The sequence below is a fragment of the Manacus candei genome, unplaced genomic scaffold (assembly GCF_025592945.1).
Source record: "Manacus candei isolate 608988 ecotype Guabito, Panama unplaced genomic scaffold, ASM2559294v1 h1tg000048l, whole genome shotgun sequence".
NCBI lineage: Eukaryota > Metazoa > Chordata > Aves > Passeriformes > Pipridae > Manacus > Manacus candei.
This window is the reverse complement of record NW_026138096.1, coordinates 14530578-14549691: the sequence shown is the minus strand read 5'-3', so window position 1 is coordinate 14549691 and position 19114 is coordinate 14530578.

The following is a 19114-nucleotide window of genomic DNA, read 5'->3' as shown; positions in this document are numbered from 1 at the left end:
TTCCACCCTCTGCCATGGGCACACCTTCCACTATCCCAGGTTGCTCCAACCTGGCCTTGGACACTTCCAGGGATCCAGGGGCAACCACAGCTTCTCTGGGCAACGTGGGCCAGGGCCTCACCTCCCTCCCAGCCAGGAATTCCTTCCCAATATCCCATCCAGCCCTGTTTTCTTTCAGTTTAAACCCAATTCCCCTTTTCCTGTCACTACAGGAATCATTCAAGCTGGAAAACACCTCGGAGATCACCCAGTCCAAAACCATCAACACCACCACGTTCAGCACTAACCCACATCCCAAGTGCCACATCCACCTGTTTTTTGAACACTTCCAGGGATGGGAACTCCACCACTGCCCTTGGCAGCCTTTTCCAATCCCTGGCCACCCTTTCCATGAGGAAATTTTTCCGAATATCCAATCTGAACCTCCTCTGGTGCAGCTTGAGGTCATTCCCTCTGTCCAAAGCCCACATGATGTGTCAGATCCACTGAGAGTCTGGGCAGGATCTGGGCTCCAGCTCCTGGAATTTTTCCTTGCTTACAGGATGTGAGACTGTTTTCCAAGAAGTAGAGGTTGCAGAGGACCTAAAAGCTGAACAAGGGGCTAAATAGTTTTATTCCATCCTTGGCCTTACAGATAAAGGATGATTTAATGAAAAAAAAAAAAAAGGAGGTTTTATCACCTCTGCTCCTGGCAAAAGCTGCAGGAAGACTCTGTCCAGACTGGGATCAACGTGGGACTGGGGAAGGTTCAGGGAAGAGCCAAGAAAATGCTGAAAGGATTGGAAACCTGCTCACTGTGAGAAGCTCCGGGATCCTGCTGCGTTCAGCTCAACAAAGAGAGGATTAAGGAGGGACTTTGTGGAGAACAGGAATCGATGACAGAGGATTTCTGGCCCTGCAGACGAAAAGTGTAACAAGAGTGAGGGACTGGAAGCTCAAGGCAGACAAATCAGACCAGAAAAACATGGAATTTTGTAAGCAATGAGGGTAATTGGTGACAAAAGGAGGGGCTCTCCTTTGATCCCACTTATTGGATCCAAGGTGGGAATTAGTGCTCAGAGCTCAGGCCGAGGAAAATTATCACTATGGATTTCTTTTCTTTTTTTTTTTATGCTTTCCTGAAAAATCTACGAAGTCCCAAATGCAGCTGATTTTTTGGGAGGGAGGTGACAGGGAATTGAATGGGATCTGAGATGTTACAGATGGAGCAGCAGGGCAGAATAAATCACCATAATCGAAGCAGAGCTGCCTGGTGACACCGGGAGCTGAGCAATGAGCCTGCACATAAATCCACTCCACTTATTAGGCAGAAAAGCCCAGATAGTCAATATTCACATTAAACAGCCATCAAAAAATGTGCTCCACAGATTGCACTCCCATTTGGGAATGTCTCCATTTCATAGGCTATTGGAGCTGTTTAGCTGTTGATTCCTGTTGGATAAAATCCCACCTTCCTGGGATGTCAAATCACCCCGGGAAGGGATGTTGGGATAAGTGGGGGCAGCTCTCCTGATACGCAGCTGGGGGGCTCATTCCAGAGCCAAAGGAACTTCTCTGGAGGATTCTCTTACCTGTGGCTGGGGTTAGATGGGATATTGGGAAGAAATTCTTCTCTGTGAGGGTGGGGAGGGGCTGGAATGGAATTCCCAGAGAAGCTGTGGCTGCCCCTGGATCTCTGGAAGTGTCCAAGGCTGGGTTGGATGGGGCTTGGAGCAACCTGGGCTAGTGGAAGGTGTGCCTGCCCATGGCAGGGGGTGGAATCAATGGGATTTACAATCCCTTCCAACTCAAACCATTCCAGGATTCTGGAGCCCCTCTGCTCTGGAGCCAGGCTGGGAGAGCTGGGGGGGTTCCCCTGGAGAAGAGAAGGCTCCAGGGAGAGCTGAGAGCCCCTGGTAGGGCCTGAAGGGGCTCCAGGAGAGCTGGAGAGGGACTGGGGACAAGGGATGGAGGGGCAGGAAAAAGGGGAATGGCTTCCCAGCACCAGAGAGCAGGGATAGATGGGATATTGGGAAGGAATTCCTGGCTGGGAGGGTGGGCAGGCCCTGGCCCAGGTTTCCCAGAGAAGCTGTGGTTGCCCCTGGATCCCTGGAAGTGTCCAAGGCCAGGTTGGACAGGGTTTGGAGCAACCTGGTTCCTTCCAACTCAAACCATCCTGTGATTCTGTGATTCCAAATAAAACTTTAACCCCCCACTTCAAGTCCCACAGAGGGAGCAGCAACTTCTGGCAGAGATGGTGGGACACTGGAAGGTCACACAGCAGGGAATAACAATCCTCCCAGGCTGTCCTTGCCCTCTGAGAACAACAGACAGACAGACCTGGAGAAGTTCAACAGACAGACCAACAGATAGATCTGGAGAGGTTCGACAGACAAACAGATGAACCTTGGGGAGGTTCACTCTTGTATTCTTGGCATTTTTTTGGGACGTGGCATTGCCACCTCTCAGGCTGCTTTTCCTCACGTAGTGACAACTCTCAGTGAACTCTACAAGGAGGAAGGTTCTGGTTTCCAGCACGAGGAGACAGATCAGAGGGAGATGTGGGAAGACCTGGAGATGGTGGAGGTGGAGATGGATGGTCAAAGCCATCCCACCACGGGCTGCCCTGGGCTGCCCCTTCCAACAACTCTGCATGGAGGCTCCTCTTCCCTTCCCTCTGGAATGGTTTTAAATGCCAATGATTTTAAATAACCAATACAAGGGTCTGACCCAAGACTAAATAAAGTCAATATGAAGAGAGAGAAGCAGCTCAGCAGGAGGGAGAACTCAGCAGGTCACTCACAGGTCACAACTATGACCTGGATCAACCAGGACCTGCCACGTCCCCTGTTCCAACACAAATCACAAATTCCAGAAGGATGTCAGGGTGTTTTTCTAAGAGACTGAATGCAGGCAAAGAGGTGAATGGGGAAAAAAAAAAAAGATCAGGGAGAGAAATGGAAAAGGGGAGGAATGGGAAATGCAGTAATTGGTGCCACCACCTCCCACGTGCATCTCTCAGCACTCCGAGCACGTGTAATAAAGAATTCCTGGAAACTTTGGGCTTTAATCTCTCTGAACCTTAAATCTCCATTTGTAAGTAGGGATAATGTACTCAAAGGACACCGAGATTAGTTAATTAATGGGTTGTGACATCCTCTGGTGCTGTGATAACGAGCACCGCTTGGAAATCTGTGATTAAGGCTCTGGCTCCGGTGCTTCTGATTCCCACGGTGAACCCGGGGGACGGGATCAGCCCCGGAGCCAGCTGAGCTTCCCACCCCTTCCTGTCCCTCCCTGTCCAGGGATTTCAGTGCTGTGCTTTGGGAATGGCTTAGAGCCTCCCCCCAGGCTGCAGCCTAAACTATTGGCATGGCTGTGGATGAGACAGATCCTTAATTTGTGGTGGAAATCCCGTAACTGCTGGCTCTGGGATTCTCAGCGGGTTGGGACAACACCCTCAGGCATGTGGTGAGGTTTTTGGGGTGTCAGGGCCAGGAGTTGGGCTGGATGATTCTTGTGGATCCTTTCCAGCTCAGGGTATTCTATGATTTAAGTAGGGAAATCCTGCTGTTACATCCTGCACAAGGAGAGATGAGGCCATGAGATTTTCTCAGGGATTACTGGGATTACTCTGAGTGCTGCACAGCTCCTGGGAAGGGGTGGGAATGTCACACCATGCCATCCCTGGAGCTGTTTCTATCGGGATATACACACTTCCACACCCAGAGGCAAAAATCCAGGAGCAAAGAGGGAAACCAGGGAAGCTGCAGGGCTGGGAATGCCAAGGACACACCTTCAGGGATAGAGCAGGGAGTGATTTGGAGCAAGGATTGATCACATCCAGCACTTTTCTTTGGGCAGCTGTTGAGGGAAATGAGGTGGCAGGCTGGTCCAGTGAAGGGGACAAAAACCAGCTCTCAGCAAAAGGAGGCTCGGTAAATTTGAATCACAAACCTTGGAAAACAAGGCTGACAAACATCTTGTGAGGCAAGAAATTTGGACCCTCGTCCTGAGACCTGTCGATGTGCAACCCTGAGACATAAACCTGGCTCCAAGAAGAATTAAGAAAGGACTTTTTGAGATGATTCTTAAAACCACGTCTAAACCCCTGCAATCCCTCTATCCCCCGTGTAATCCTGCTAGAAGAAAAATTAACTGTTTGGAAATCGCAGTAAAAACTTGTGCAACCCCCTAATTAACATAGGTTGTCCCCTTCATTAACATGTCCAGCCCTAAATGCCTTTAAAAATTTTGTTCTCGTGTTCAATAAAGCATTCCAGTTTTCCCTGTGCTGGAATCATGTCTAGCTTTTGTTTTTCAGACTGCCACTGTCCAGAGCAGCTGGGAGCTCTGATCCTGCTGGAAAGGCCCAGGATGGTCCAGAGCATCTGGGAGTCCTGATCCTGCTGGAAAGGACCAGGATGATCCAGAGCATCTGGGAGTGTGATCCTGCTGGAAAGCATCAGGATGGTCCAGAGCAACTGGGAGCTCTGATCCTGCTGGAAAGGCCCAGGATGGTCCAGAGTAGCTGGGAGTCCTGATCCTGCTGGAAAGGACCAAGATGGTCCAGAGCAGCTGGGAATCCTGATCCTGCTGGGAAGGACCAGGATGGTCCAGAGCAGCTGGGAGCTATGATCCTGCTGGAAGGCACCAGGATGGTCCAGAGCAACTGGGAGCTCTGATCCTGCTGGAAAGGCCCAGGATGGTCCAGAGTAGCTGGGAGTCCTGATCCTGCTGGAAAGGACCAAGATGGTCCAGAGCAGCTGGGAATCCTGATCCTGCTGGGAAGGACCAGGATGGCCCAGAGCAGCTGGGAGCTCTGATCCTGCTGGAAAGGAGCAGGATGATCCAGAGCAACTGGGAGCCCTGATCCTGCTGGAAAGGACCAGGATGGTCCAGAGCAGCTGGGAGTTCTGATCCTGCTGGAAAGGACCAGGATGGTCCAGAGCAGCTGGGAGTCCTGATCCTGCTGGAAAGCATCAGGATGATCCAGAGCAGCTGGGAAGTGGGATCCTGCTGGAAAGGACCAGGATGGCCCAGAGCAGCTGGGAGCTCTGATCCTGCTGGAAAGGAGCAGGATGATCCAGAGCAACTGGGAGCCCTGATCCTGCTGGAAAGGACCAGGATGGTCCAGAGCAGCTGGGAGTTCTGATCCTGCTGGAAAGGACCAGGATGGTCCAGAGCAGCTGGGAGTCCTGATCCTGCTGGAAAGCATCAGGATGATCCAGAGCAGCTGGGAAGTGGGATCCTGCTGGAAAGGACCAGGATGGCCCAGAGCAGCTGGGAGCTCTGATCCTGCTGGAAAGGAGCAGGATGATCCAGAGCAACTGGGAGCCCTGATCCTGCTGGAAAGGCCCAGGATGGTCCAGAGTAGCTGGGAGTCCTGATCCTGCTGGAAAGGACCAAGATGGTCCAGAGCAGCTGGGAATCCTGATCCTGCTGGGAAGGACCAGGATGGCCCAGAGCAGCTGGGAGCTCTGATCCTGCTGGAAAGGAGCAGGATGATCCAGAGCAACTGGGAGCCCTGATCCTGCTGGAAAGGACCAGGATGGTCCAGAGCAGCTGGGAGTTCTGATCCTGCTGGAAAGGACCAGGATGGTCCAGAGCAGCTGGGAGTCCTGATCCTGCTGGAAAGCATCAGGATGATCCAGAGCAGCTGGGAAGTGGGATCCTGCTGGAAAGGACCAGGATGGCCCAGAGCAGCTGGGAGCTCTGATCCTGCTGGAAAGGAGCAGGATGATCCAGAGCAACTGGGAGCCCTGATCCTGCTGGAAAGGACCAGGATGGTCCAGAGCAGCTGGGAGTTCTGATCCTGCTGGAAAGGACCAGGATGGTCCAGAGCAACTGAGAGTTCTGATCCTGCTGGAAAGGACCAGGATGATCCAGAGCAACTGGGAGTTCTGATCCTGCTGGAAAGGACCAGGATGGTCCAGAGCAGCTGGGAGTTCTGATCCTGCTGGAAAGGCCCAGGATGGTCCAGAGCAGCTGGGAGTCCTGATCCTGCTGGAAAGGCCCAGGATGGTCCAAAGCAGCTGGGAGTCCTGATCCTGCTGGAAAGGCCCAGGATGGTCCAGAGCAGCTGGGAGCTCTGATCCTGCTGGAAAGGCCCAGGATGGTCCAGAGCAGCTGGGAGTCCTGATCCTGCTGGAAAGCATCAGGATGATCCAGAGCAGCTGGGAAGTGGGATCCTGCTGGAAAGGACCAGGATAGTCCAGAGCAGCTGGGAGCCCTGATCCTGCTGGAAAGGCCCAGGATCTCCGTGCAGCGTTGTGTGAGGGATTCAGGCTGTGAGAGGGATTCAGGCTGGAGCAGAATCCTTCCCTTGCCCTTCCCAAGGGGCAAAGCAGGGCTCAAAGGCTCCCATGAATCACCAGAGCCCTCGGAGAGCTCGCTCAGGGAAAATGCTCCCTGGAAGCTTCCTGTGAGTCAGGCCTTGCACCGACCCACGGCCGGGAGGCTCCGAAGCATCGGAGGGTGAAGGCAAAGGGAACAAACGTCCTTTCCCGTCCTCTCCTCTCTGCTGGAGGCTCCTTCCACAAGTTCCCTGCCCTGGGAATAGTTACAAACTCCTCTTTTTATGGGAAATGACCTAAAAATTTTTCAGTCTTTCGTTTTGCTCCCTCCCCAAAGCGCCCACACACGGAGCTATTCCCGCATTCCAGGGGATGCTCCAGCTGCTTCCCCACCTCTGTGCCTTTTCCATTGGCTTCCCCACCCGTGTCCTGTTCACTGGGAGCGAGCTTTGGTTCATTTCCTGTCCTTTCAGGCAGAAATCCAAGTTTATAGGGTGTTTGGGGGGGGTCTCACCCCACCAACACAACCCAGGGATGGAGGAATCCGGGACAGAGCCAAGTTTGAAACTCCTGCACGTAAAACTCATCCCCTCCCCTCTCTGCTCCCATTAACAGCTCTCCCTTGGATAATTCCTCCTTTGCACTGTGCTGGTGGATCTTCCCGTGGCTTTTCTTTCCCCTGACTCTTGTTTTCACTTTGCTGAGGCTTTTTCTTCCCTTGACTTTTTTTTTACGGCGAGTCACAGAGGCTCGAAAGGAGATGACTCACCCTCAGAAGTCCTGGCAGCTCTTATCTCCTCTTTGACACCAGCTGGGAGGCAGGAAAGAAGGGAAAGGAATCAAAAAAAATCAGAAATCTTTTTGTATGATTTTCCACAGCTCACCTGCTGCCTGTGTTCTCTCCATGCTGGGGAAGAGAAAGGAGTTTATTTGGTGGCAAAACTCACACCCTTTGAGTTTGTAAAACCCTTCATTCATTAGCAGAGGGACAAGGTGGGCAAAGTAGGGTGGGAGCAGCTATTTTGGGAGCATTTTAGGCTGTAAAGAGGGGATTTCCCCTCCATTTTATACATAAATATACATAAAAATACACACTGAGAGTGTTGACCGATATCGGGGTGATTTACAGGATCAAAGTGGAGAAGATGGTTGAGATTGACCATCCAGAGTCTTTTCCAAGGGGAAAAATAGGATTTACAAGGTCAGAGTGGAGAAGATGGTTAAGATTGACCATCTGGAGGTGGTCAATCCAATTTCCATGAGGAAAAACAGGATTCAGAGTCTTTTCCATGAGGGAAAATTGGATTTACAAAATCATAGGTGAGAAGCTGAAGATGGTTGAGATTGACCATTCAGGGTCTTTTCCACATGGAAGAATAGGATTTACAAGATCATGGTGGAGAAGATGGTTAAGTGGATCATCCACAGTCTTTTCCATGAGGAAAAATAGGATTTACACAGTCATAGTGGAGAAGATGGTTAAGGTGAACCTTTCAGAGTCTTTTCCATGAGGAAAAACGGGATTTACAAGATCAGAGTGGAGAAGATGCTTAAGAATCACCATCCAGAGCCTTTTTTTTGAGGAAAAATAGGATTCACAAGACCATAGGGAGAAGATGGTTAAGACTGACCATGCAGAGTCTTTTCCACAAGGACAAATAGGATTTATAAGATCATGGTGGAGAGGATGGTTGAAGTGGACCTTTCAGAGTCTTTTCCATGAGGCAAAATTAGATTTACAAATTCATAGTTGAGAAGATGAAAATGGTTGAGATTGACCATCCAGAGCCTTTTCCATGAGGAAAAATAGTGGAGAAAATTATTAAGACAAACCATTCAGAGTTTTTTCCAAGGGGAAAAATAGGATTTATAAGATCATGGTGGAGATTATGAAGATGGTTGAGGTTGAACATCCTGAATCTTTTCCACAAGGAAGAACAGGAATTACAAGGTCATAGTGGAGAAGATGATTGAGATTGACCATCCACAGTCTTTTCCACGAGGAAAAATAGGATTTACAAGATCATGGTGGAGATTATGAAGACGGTTGAGATGGACTATCCAGGGTCTTTTCCTTGAGGAAAACTAGGATTTACAAAATGATAGTTGAGAAGATGAAGATGGTTGAGATTGAATATCCAGAGCCTTTTCCTTGAGGGAAAAACAGGATTTACCAGATCATGGTGGAGAAGATGGTTGAGATGGACCATCCAGAGTCTTTTCCATGAGGGAAAAACTGGATTTACAAAATCACAGTTGAGAAGATGAAGATGGTTGAGATTGAATATCCAGAGTCTTTTCCTTGAGGGAAAATAAGGTTTACCAGGTCATAGTGGAGTAGATGGTTAAGGTGAACCTTTCAGAGTCTTTTCCAAGGGGTAAAATAGGATTTATAAGATCATGGTGGAGATTATGAAGACGGTTGAGATTGACCATCCAGGGTCTTTTCCTTGAGGAAAAGTAGGATTTACAAAATGATAGTTGAGAAGATGAAGATGGTTGAGATTGAAAATCCTGAGTCTTTTCTACATGGAAAAATAGGATTTACAAGATCATGGTGGAGAGGATGGTTAAGGTGGACCATTCAGAGTCTTTTCCATGAGAGAAAACAGGATTTACAGAATTATAGTTAAGAAGATGGAGATGGTTGAGATTGACCATCCAGAGTCTTTTCCACAAGGAAAAACAGGATTTACAAGATCATGGTGGAGAAGATGGTTAAGATTGAGCATCCAGGGTCTTTTCCAAGGGGAAAAATGGGATTTACAAGATCAGAGTGGAGAAGATGGTTGAGATTTAACATCAGAGTCTGTTCCCTGAGGGAAAATAGGATTTACAAAATCATAGTTAAGAAGATGAAGATGGTTGAGATGGACCATCCAGAGTCTTTTCCTTGAGGAAAAGTAGGATTTACAAGATCATACTGGAGAAGATGGTTCAAATTAACCATCCAGAGTCTTTTCCACAAGGAAAAATAGGATTTACAAAATCATGGTGGAGATGTTTAAGTTGGACCATTCAGAGTGTTTTCCATGAGGGAAAATTGGATTTACAAAATCATAGTTGAGAAGATGAAGATGGTTGAGATGGACCATCCAGAGTCTTTTCCATGAGGAAAAATAGGATTTACAAGATCATGGTGGAGAAGATGGCTAAGACTGACCATTCCCGAGGTGGTCAATCCAATTTCCATGAGGAAAACCAGGATGGAAGAGGTGCTGATTTCCGAAAACAGGTAGTTGAGTGGATGACTCTTCCCTGTGGGATGTTGTGGGTGCCAGGGAGATGACATGGGAGCAGCTGGGAAAAAAATCAAGGAAGAAAAGAGAGCAGATGCGGGAAATGAAAGGAAAGCAGACCTTCTGTGGAAAATCTGAGCTGGGAGCAGCAGGAGGAGAGAGTTGGAAGCTCTCCTGGCTGGATTTTATGCTCTTCCTTTGGCAACTGCTTCCAGGGGGCTGGAATCATGTGTGCCATGACTCAGGAATTCAGCCTGGACACCCCTGAAATTCAGGATTATCCATGAACTGGTCCCTTTTATGGCTCAAATCCTTGTCAAACTTTGATGAAAGGACCAGAGATCTGCCACCAATTCCATTTTAAGCCCTAAAATCCAAGCTGGGGATTTTAGGATTGGCATTCCATTGGGACGTGGCAAGGGGGGAGGGACATGGAAGTGGATTTTCAAGGCACCTCTCAGGGCTCTAATGCAAAAAATCCTTCACAGGGGATTGATAAAAGGACCAGAGATCTGCTCTTCCACTTTAATTTGATAAAAGGAGCAGAGATCTGCTCTTCCATTTTAATTTAATTTATTGGAAGCCCCACAAAACCACGAGGAGGATTTTCACCCCGTTGGGATGTGGGAAAAAGGGGAGGGATGTGGAGATGGATTTTCAAGGCCAAAAGGTTCCCATGAGAGCACAAAGAGCAGAGGATGAAGATGTGGCTCTTCTGCATCTCAAAACTTTGTCAGCCTGTGCCACCACCAGACTAAAAGATTGGAGCAAGCAACAATTCCATTTGGGAAGGCCTGGCACAGAAAGGGGGGAAAACTCAGGGTCTAATATAAATTTTAATGTGCTGTATTAAAAAATACATTAAATGCTTAATCAAGAGGCATCAGTTGCTCTTCTGAATCTCAAAACATATCAAACAGTTCTCCCACCAAACTAAAATATTGGGACAACCAACAATTCCATTTGGGAAGGCCTGGCACAGAAAGGGGGGAAAACTCAGGGTCTAATATAAATTTTAATATGCTGCAAGTAAAAATTACATGAAATGCTCAATCAAGAGACATCAGTTGCTCCTGTTCTCCAACCCATCCCTCTGAGGAAGAGGGTCACCACGACCAAGACACAGCTCCTGTCACTGAGTCGCTCTGGGAAGATTTTGGGAGCTGGGATGGAGGGGAGGGAATCATGGACAGCCTGTTCTTCAGGGGAGGTGGTTTGGGATCCAGCAGGCACTGGATGTGATCCTGGTGAAAAAGGGATGCTGGGTAAGGAATCTGTGGCTCTGGGGACGGAGGGAAGGCTGCCCTGAGACCACACACATATTAAAAAAGTGAAGTCCTGACTCACCAACTGGGTTTGTTTTTTCCACGTGGTTTGTGTGAGGTCGGGATTGGAGAGCGAAGTGTCATTTTGGAAAGCCACGGGGCAAAAAATGAAAGAGAGAAACCAATAAAGAAGTGCTTATTATGTCCCCCACTGATCAGCTTTAACTCCAAAAGCAGCAGAATTGGCCTTTTAAAGGTCAATCGAAGTGAAAATCTGTGCAGAAAATCTCTTAAACGCTCCAATCCCTCAATCCCTTTGCCTTGGGCTGGAGGCTTTGGGAGCTGATTTTCCTCCCTGCCTGTTGAGAGCTGCTCTGGGGGGGGTTGCACCCGTCAGCCAGAGCCCTTCACCATCAAACACAGCCCTTCACCATCAAACACAGGCCTTCACCATCAAACACAGCCCTTCACCCCTGGGGAGATCATTCTCCACGAGCTCCAAGGTTCTTAAAGCTCCTAAACCCAATTCCAGCTCCACCAGACTCGCTTTTACGGGGAGGCAGAAGCAGGAGGTGGGAGGGAGGTGGGTTTCCAGAAGGATTTTCTCCTCAGGTCCCATTCCAGCTGCAAACTGAAGGAAGAAAAGGCTCCTTCCACCCTCTGAACCATCTCCAACTGGACCTTCTCCGAGCCGGATGACTGTGGGAGGAACGTGCCTCTTGGCTGGCTGTGCCAGGGGAGGGTCAGGTTGGACACCAGAAGGAATTTTTTCATGGAAAAGGGTGATCAGGCCTTGGAAGGGGCTGCCCAGGGAGGTTTGGAGTCCCCATCCCTGGAGGTGTCCAAGGAAGGCCTGGCTGTGGCACTCAGTGCTCTGGGCTGGGGGACAAGGTGGGATCAAGCACAGGTTGGACTTGATGCTGGAGGTCTTTTCCAGCCTCAATGATCCCGGGATACTGTGATTCTTAGTCCATGCAGTGGGTCCTACAGGATCTTCCAGCATCCCTAGAAGTTGGTCCTCCCTTCTGTAGGACTTGGAGCGGGGTTTGACAGTTTTATTTGGAATCACAGAAGAGTTTGGGTTGGAAGGGACCTTAAAGATCATCTCACCCCATCCCTGCCATGGGCAGGGACACCTTCCAGAAGATCAGGTTGCTCCAACCTGGCCTTGGACACTTCCAGGGATCCAGGGGCAGCCACAGCTTCTCTGCCCAACATGGGACAGGGCTTCCCCACCCTCCCAGCCAGGAATTCCTTCCCAATATCCCACCCATATCCCCCCTTTTCTAATGTGAAGCCATTTCCCCTTGTCCTGTCCCTCCATCCCTTGTCCCCAGTCCCTCTCCAGCCTTATTTTAGGTCACCTTTAGATATTATTTACAGTAATAATGATAATACAACGATGGGGAAGCTGGAATTCTGTGGCTTTATTGGAATGTGAGCTGCTTTCCACCCTCTCCTGCTGCTTTTATCCCATTTGGAGCTGGTGGGATGCACTGAAATACTCCAGAACTCCTTTTGCACAAACCCCACAACTCAGGCCCATCCCTGGGTTGTCCCACACACTGTTTGTTTATGGAAAACGGATTCCAAGACCTGTTGTGCTTCTGTTTTTCTGGGAAAAAGGGCCTCAGTCACCAGAAGCTGAATAATAGAAGAGCTCCACCCCTCTGGAGAGCCAGCTGGGAGAGGCCAGAATCCTGGGATGGGCTGGCAGAGCTGCCTGGTGGGGAGCCAAGCATTTTATCAGAGGGTGGGATGTGCCCATGGGAATCTCCATCCCTCTGGTTTCTGGCTGGAGATGGATGTGGAGTGGCTGTGCAGATGTTTGCAGGGAAGTGTTTGCCCCATGGAGCTGGGAGGGATGTGCTGATCCTGATCCTGCAGGAAAAGGGGCTGGATGGGCCTTTCCTGGAGAAGGGATGTGCTGATCCTGATCCTGTAGGAAAAGGAGCTGGTGCCTTCTTTTCTGGGGAAGGGATGAGCTGATCCTTTAGGAGAAGGAGCTGGATGTGTGTTTCCTGGGAAGGGATGTGCTGATCCTGATCCTGCAGGAGAATGAACTGGTGCCTTTCCAGGGGAAGGGATGTGCTGATCCTGCAGGAGAAGGGGTGGCTGGGACCTTTCCTGAGGAAGGGATGTGCTGATCCTGATCCTGTAGGAGAAGGGGCTGGTGGTGCCTTTCCTAGGAAGGGATGTGCTGATCCTACAGGAGAAGGAGCTGGATTTGCCTTTGCAGGGGAAGGGATGTGCTGATCCTGCAGGAGAAGGGCTGGATTTGCCTTTGCAGGGGAAGGGATGTGCTGATCCTGCAGGAGAAGGGGTGGCTGGGACCTTTCCTGAGGAAGGGATGTGCTGATCCTGATCCTGTAGGAGAAGGGGCTGGTGGTGCCTTTCCTAGGAAGGGATGTGCTGATCCTACAGGAGAAGGAGCTGGATTTGCCTTTGCAGGGGAAGGGATGTGCTGATCCTGCAGGAGAAGGAGCTGGATGGGTCTTTCCTGGGAAGGGATGTGCTGATCCTGATCCTGCAGGAGAAGGGATGGCTGGGACCTTTCCTGAGTTTCCTGGGGAAGGGATGTACTGGAGCCTTTCCTGTCTTTCCTGTCTCCTCCTCTCCTCCCGGGTTTTAGGACACTGCTTGCAGGCTGCTAGTTCTTGGAGTGGCAGGGACACTGCTGGCAGTGCAAGCAGCAGTGCTGCCATTCCCAAGGGATTCTGGGGGGATCCAAAGTCACTGTGAGAGCTATTTCAGGCTCTTCTGGCTGAAGGAGAAATTCTGATTCCCTCCTGTCACTCTAAAAGTCAGAGTTTGTTGCCACCCAGGGGGGAGAAAGGGACCTTTAGTGCTTTGAGGCCAAGCAGCTGCCAAAATATCCTTCTTGGAGAGCAGGTTGAGCCCTCCCTGATGTCCTTGAGGGTTTGGAAGGAGGCAGGAGGAGCTGCCAGATCAGATCAGATCCAGTCCCAGGTCCCTTCTCCAGCACAGGGAAGAGAAAGTGGGAACAGCTTCCCAAAATCAGCCAAAGGTGCCTCCGGGCCAGAGCAGGAGGAAGATCAGACCAAGCCAAGGGTTGTCCCATGAGCCACAGAGACACTCCAGCTCCTAGATGGGAAAGCACCACCCAGGACTGTCAATCCTGGCAGCACCTTCACCTTCCCTGCAGGGGCAGAGGTGTCTTTTTGTGTTTAATTCCTCTGGACAGGTTTCCTCCTGGCCCTTCCTGACCCCTGTCGTGGCATCCTCGATGTTCAGGAGCTTTTTGCAGCTCAGCTGGGGGATAAAAATCACCTCCCTTGGCTGGTTTTGTGTCTCCCAGGGGGTTTATCCCCTATGTCAGGAGGGGAAATGCTGTTGGATCATCAGGAGTTTGATCCTTGTGGACATTTGTGGGGTCTGGATCTACATGGATCTACAATTTGGATCTTGGATGACCGATTTTTCCTGGTCAGTGGGAGATATTCCTTGTATTCCTTGGTCTGAGCAAACTTCTAATCTCAGCATCATGGAATAGTTTGGGTTGGAAAAGACCTTAAAGCTTATCCAGTTCCAACCTCCTGCCATGGACAGGAACTTCTTCTACTAGACCAGTTTTTTCCAAGCCCCAAACAACTCCCAACACTTTTCAGCTCCCTCCAAAGAAGATCATAATGAGTTTGATCTTTGGGGACATTTATGAGGTCTGGAGCCACATGGATCTACATGGATTTACAATCTGGATCTTTGATGACAGATTTTCCTCTGAGAATTTATGTCCTGGTGAGTGGGAGATATTCCCTGTATTCCTTGGTCTGAGCAAACTTCTAATCCCAGAATCCTGGAATGCTTTGGGTTGGAAAGGACCTTAAAGAGCATCTTGTTCCGCCTTCCTGCCATGGGCAAGGGCACCTTCCACTAGACCAGGTTTTTCCAAGCCCCAAACAACTCCCAACACTTTTCAGCTCCCTCAAAAGCAGAATCCCATCCATGAGGAGAGAACCCAAAAATCTCACACAAAAATGGCTTCAGGCCGAAACAAAGAGTCCCCCACATGCTCTGAGCCTGGTGACCAGAGCAGGTGAGCTCAGGACATGTTGGCTTTGCCCAGCTAAAGCCTGTCCAGTGGCCCAACAGGGACATCCCTGCCTGCAGCACCCCTGGGACAGGCTACAGGTGACCTGTGCAGTGGAATCCCCAGCTGGGAAGAGAAGGGAGGAAGAGAGTTGCAAAGCTCATGGAATATGGGATGAAGGTCCTCTAGCTTTGGATGTGGGCTCTCTGCTCCTTTTCCAGGCATTTGGCTCCACAAAACTTGTAGCCAACCCCCAGAACTTCACTGGGCTCCTCCTGGTTTTTCAGTGCCAGCTGCAAATTGGGGTCTGGGGAGAGAAGACACCTCTGGGATTGTCCCATGTCAGGCAGGGACAAGGTCACCCCTCCACCTTCTGTGTGGCACTTGGGGTGAGGCCTCAGCTCTGGGAGCTCAGGATGCTCTGTTTCCAAGCACCCTGGGCATCCTTGAAGTCCTAAAATACTCCTCAAAGGGAGGATTTTGTGCCCACCAGGCTCCCCACTGGCACAGCTGCCTTTGATTCCCGTGGCTCCCTGACCCACCTCGGGAAGCTCTGGCCTCATTCCCTGTGTGACAACGAATTCCAGGGCTGTGACAGGGACTCCTGCTCAGAGGCTTTGAACTGACCTGGCCTGACATGAGCAGGTTGCTGAAAATCAGGGCAGGGAGTTGGAAGGGAGTTGGAAGGATGAACCCTGCCAGTGTCACCCAGCAGCTTCTCTCCTCTCCCTCTCCCTCTCCCTCTCCCTCTCCCTCTCCCTCTCCCTCTCCCTCTCCCTCTCCCTCTCCCTCTCCCTCTCCCTCTCCCTCTCCTTCTCCTCTCCTCCCGTCCCCTCCCTCCTCATTTATTAATTATTAATATATTGGATTTATTTATTTATATATTTATTTATTAATTCATTTGTATTTATTATATTTATTAATCTATTAATTTTTATGCACTCACAGGAGAAGTTGGCCTTTGGTTTGCTGACCTGGAGGGTCTTGAGCTACCAGAACACGGAGCTGCTTCATGGAAGGAAGACTGAGGCCTAAATGAGAGGATGTGGACCCTGCAGAGGGTCCATTCCCTCCCAGATTTCCTCCAAATACATCCTCACTCTCCCCACCCACAGGTTTGTGCTTCCCCACTCCCCAGATATCCAGTTACGACCAAATTTTGGGACCCCAGGTCTGGTTAACATTTCCATCCCATGGGAATGATAAAAAGTGGGTTCCTGCTTCCCAAAAAAACCTCTTGGACAAGATCCTCCACAAAAATAGCCCCCAGAGCCTCTGTGAAAACAAACACTGATTTCACCAGACAACTGCACTCAAAAAAAAAAAAGAAACAGCAAAATTTATGATGCTGGAGAAAAAAGAAAAACAAACAAAAAACAACAAAACAACCAACATTTTGAAGGATTCCCTGGCAACCCCCCCCAGAGTTAAAAAAAAAAACCTCCAGATGAGATTTCCAACCTTTTGGTTTTTTTTTTTTTTCTCCCTCCCTTCCTCTTAATAAAACTCAGCCAATTTACAAAATATTATTAAGGCAGATAAAAAGTGCTGGCTCAGGCACAGCTTTTCAGCCCCGGCGTTCCCAGCTCCTTGTCGCTTCGGTTTGCTCCAGCTGCCACGGGGACAAACGAGCTGACAGCTTCAGAATTAGCAGCTCTGCCACCTTCTCTTTGCTGCAAGCACTGAAAGCTTTTTTTTTTTTTTTTTTCTCTTTTCTTTTGGAGAGAAACATTAAAAAAAAAAGGTGAATTTTTTTACGTAGTTCACGTTTCGAAATTAAAAGACCGCCTCGAAAACAGGGAAGTTCACCAGTGGGGTTTAAAAGCAGGGTGGATACACCCTCAGCAATTAGGAAACTGTTGAGATTTTTAGCTTTTATTGCCTTAATTCCCAGAGGATTTTCCCCCAGACTCTCAGGGGGAGCAGCTGTAACATTTAGGAGCCATTAAGCTTAGCTTAGCTCGGAGAAAACCAGCCCAGGAGGGAGAAAGGAGTTGTTTTCAGCAGCTCAGCACTCGGCATCACAACTTCTCAGCTTGGAAAGAGTCTGGAGCTCCAGCCCAGCCCTGGCAGAGCTGGAAAAAGGGCAGAAAGAGGGAAAAATTCGTCCCAGCTTGGCTGTTTTCACATAAAGTCATTCTGAAGGCTGGATTAAGGCGAGGTTTTAGGAGGAGGATCACCCTGAACCTGTGGGGGACCCCCGGGGGTCTTTGTCCCTGTCCCAGGGTCTGTGTCCCCTTCCTGGGGGTCTCTGTCCCTGTCCCAGGCCTGTGTGTCCCCTTCCCTGGGTCTATGTCCCCTTCCCAGGGTTTATAGCCCTTTTCCCAAGGGTCTGTGTCCCCATCCCAGGGGTCTGTGTCCCCTTCCCTGGGTCTGTGTCTCCTTCCCAGGGTTTATAACCCTTTTCCCAAGGGTCTGTGTTGCTGTCCCAGGGGTCTGTATCATTGTCCCAGGGGTCTGTGCCCCCTTCCCTGGGCGTCTGTGCCCTTCCTAGGGTCTGTGTCCCCTTCCCTGGGTGTCTGTGCCCCCTTCCCTGGGTGTCTGTGCCCTTCCCAGGGTCTGTGTCCCCTTCCTGGGGGTCTCTGTCCCTGTCCCAGGCATGTGTGTCCCCCTTCCCTGGGTCTAATGTCCCCTTCCCAGGGTTTATAGCCCTTTTCCCAAGGGTCTGTGTCCCCATCCCAGGGGTCTGTGTCCCCTTCCCTGGGTCTGTGTCTCCTTCCCAGGGTTTATAACCCTTTTCCCAAGGGTCTGTGTTGCTGTCCCAGGGGTCTGTATCATTGTCCCAGGGGTCTGTGCCCCCTTCCCTGGGTGTCTGTGCCCTTCCTAGGGTCTGTGTCCCCTTTCCTGGGTGTCTGTGCCCCCTTCCCTGGGTGTCTGTGCCCTTCCCAGGGTCTGTGTCCCCTTCCTGGGGGTCTCTGTCCCTGTCCCAGGCATGTGTGTCCCCCTTCCCTGGGTCTAATGTCCCCTTCCCAGGGTTTATAGCCCTTTTCCCAAGGGTCTGTATCCCTATCCCAGGGGTCTGTGTCCCTGTCCCAGGCATGTATGTCCCCTTCCCTGTGTCTATGTCCCCTTCCCAGGGTTTATAACCCTTTTCCCAAGGGTCTGTGTCCCCATCCCAGGGGTCTATGTCCCTGTCCCAGGCATGTGTGTCCCCTTCCCTGGGTGTCTGTGCCCTTCCCAGGGTCTGTGTCCCCTTCCCTGGATGTCTGTGCCCTTCCCAGGGTCTGTACCCCCTTCCCTGGGTGCCTGTGTCCCCTTCCTGGGGGTCTGTGCCCTTCCCAGGGTCTGTGTCCCCTTCCTGAGGTCTATATCCCTGCCCCAGGGATCTGTGTCCCCAGTTTTTCTTATATCCAAAATTTGGAATCCAACAGCCCAGGTCAAGCCTGGAGTCACTCAGTTTATTTACACTCCCTCCTTGGTTTCCTGCAGGCTGAGGTGGGTCCTGGTTGGAACATCCTGGCGTTTCTCCAAGGGGTTTTGCACTTTTTGGATGGGACAAAGTGCTCCAAACAGAGAGAGGGAGATGCTCCAAGTGTCACAGAGGGCTTTAGTCAGAACCCTGAGCTTTTCCTCAGCTTCAACACATCCCAGGGAGTCACTCTGGGAACAGACAGAAGGGAAATCCAACAGCAGCAAACTGGGAACACGTGGGAATGTTGTGATCTCCTGGGCTGAACATGGAGAAACTCAGAGATGTGGCTGCAAAATCAAACAAAGCTTGGCCTGGCAGAAGGTCCTGACTGTCCTGGCAGGGTGTCCTGAATATTCCTGTGCACTGAGTTCATGGGATGTGAGCAGTGTCATTTTTCCCCTGATGACACAGGAATTCTCAGTCTTCCAGCCAAGGCACAGCATTACCTGCTCATCTTGTTTATTGTGGTTTTTTCCCCTCATGAGTTGTTCTCATTCCATCCAGGAATTCTCCAAACAAACCGAAGCACCAAGAGCTCTGGGAAGCAAATGAACTGTGCAGGGGAGGATAAAAAGGGCCTGACTGAGTGAAGATGTTTTATTTAATAACAGACAACATTGACTCTCTTAGAGCCACGTGTGTGTTTGAGGGAGGAGGGTCAATGTTATACAAAGGGCAGAGAAAATGTTTCCAGCTTGATATTCAGCAGAGATCCTGAATTTAGTTCAGCTGGAAGAGCCTGGGCTGTGTTATGGAGAGAAATGGGATTTGTTCATCAAACTTTGTTGTCTTCCATGATCTTCTGGTTGGTCGGTTCTGGGGTTCAAAAATATTTGCAGCTGGTTTGGTTCCATTGCTCTGATGGGAAAACA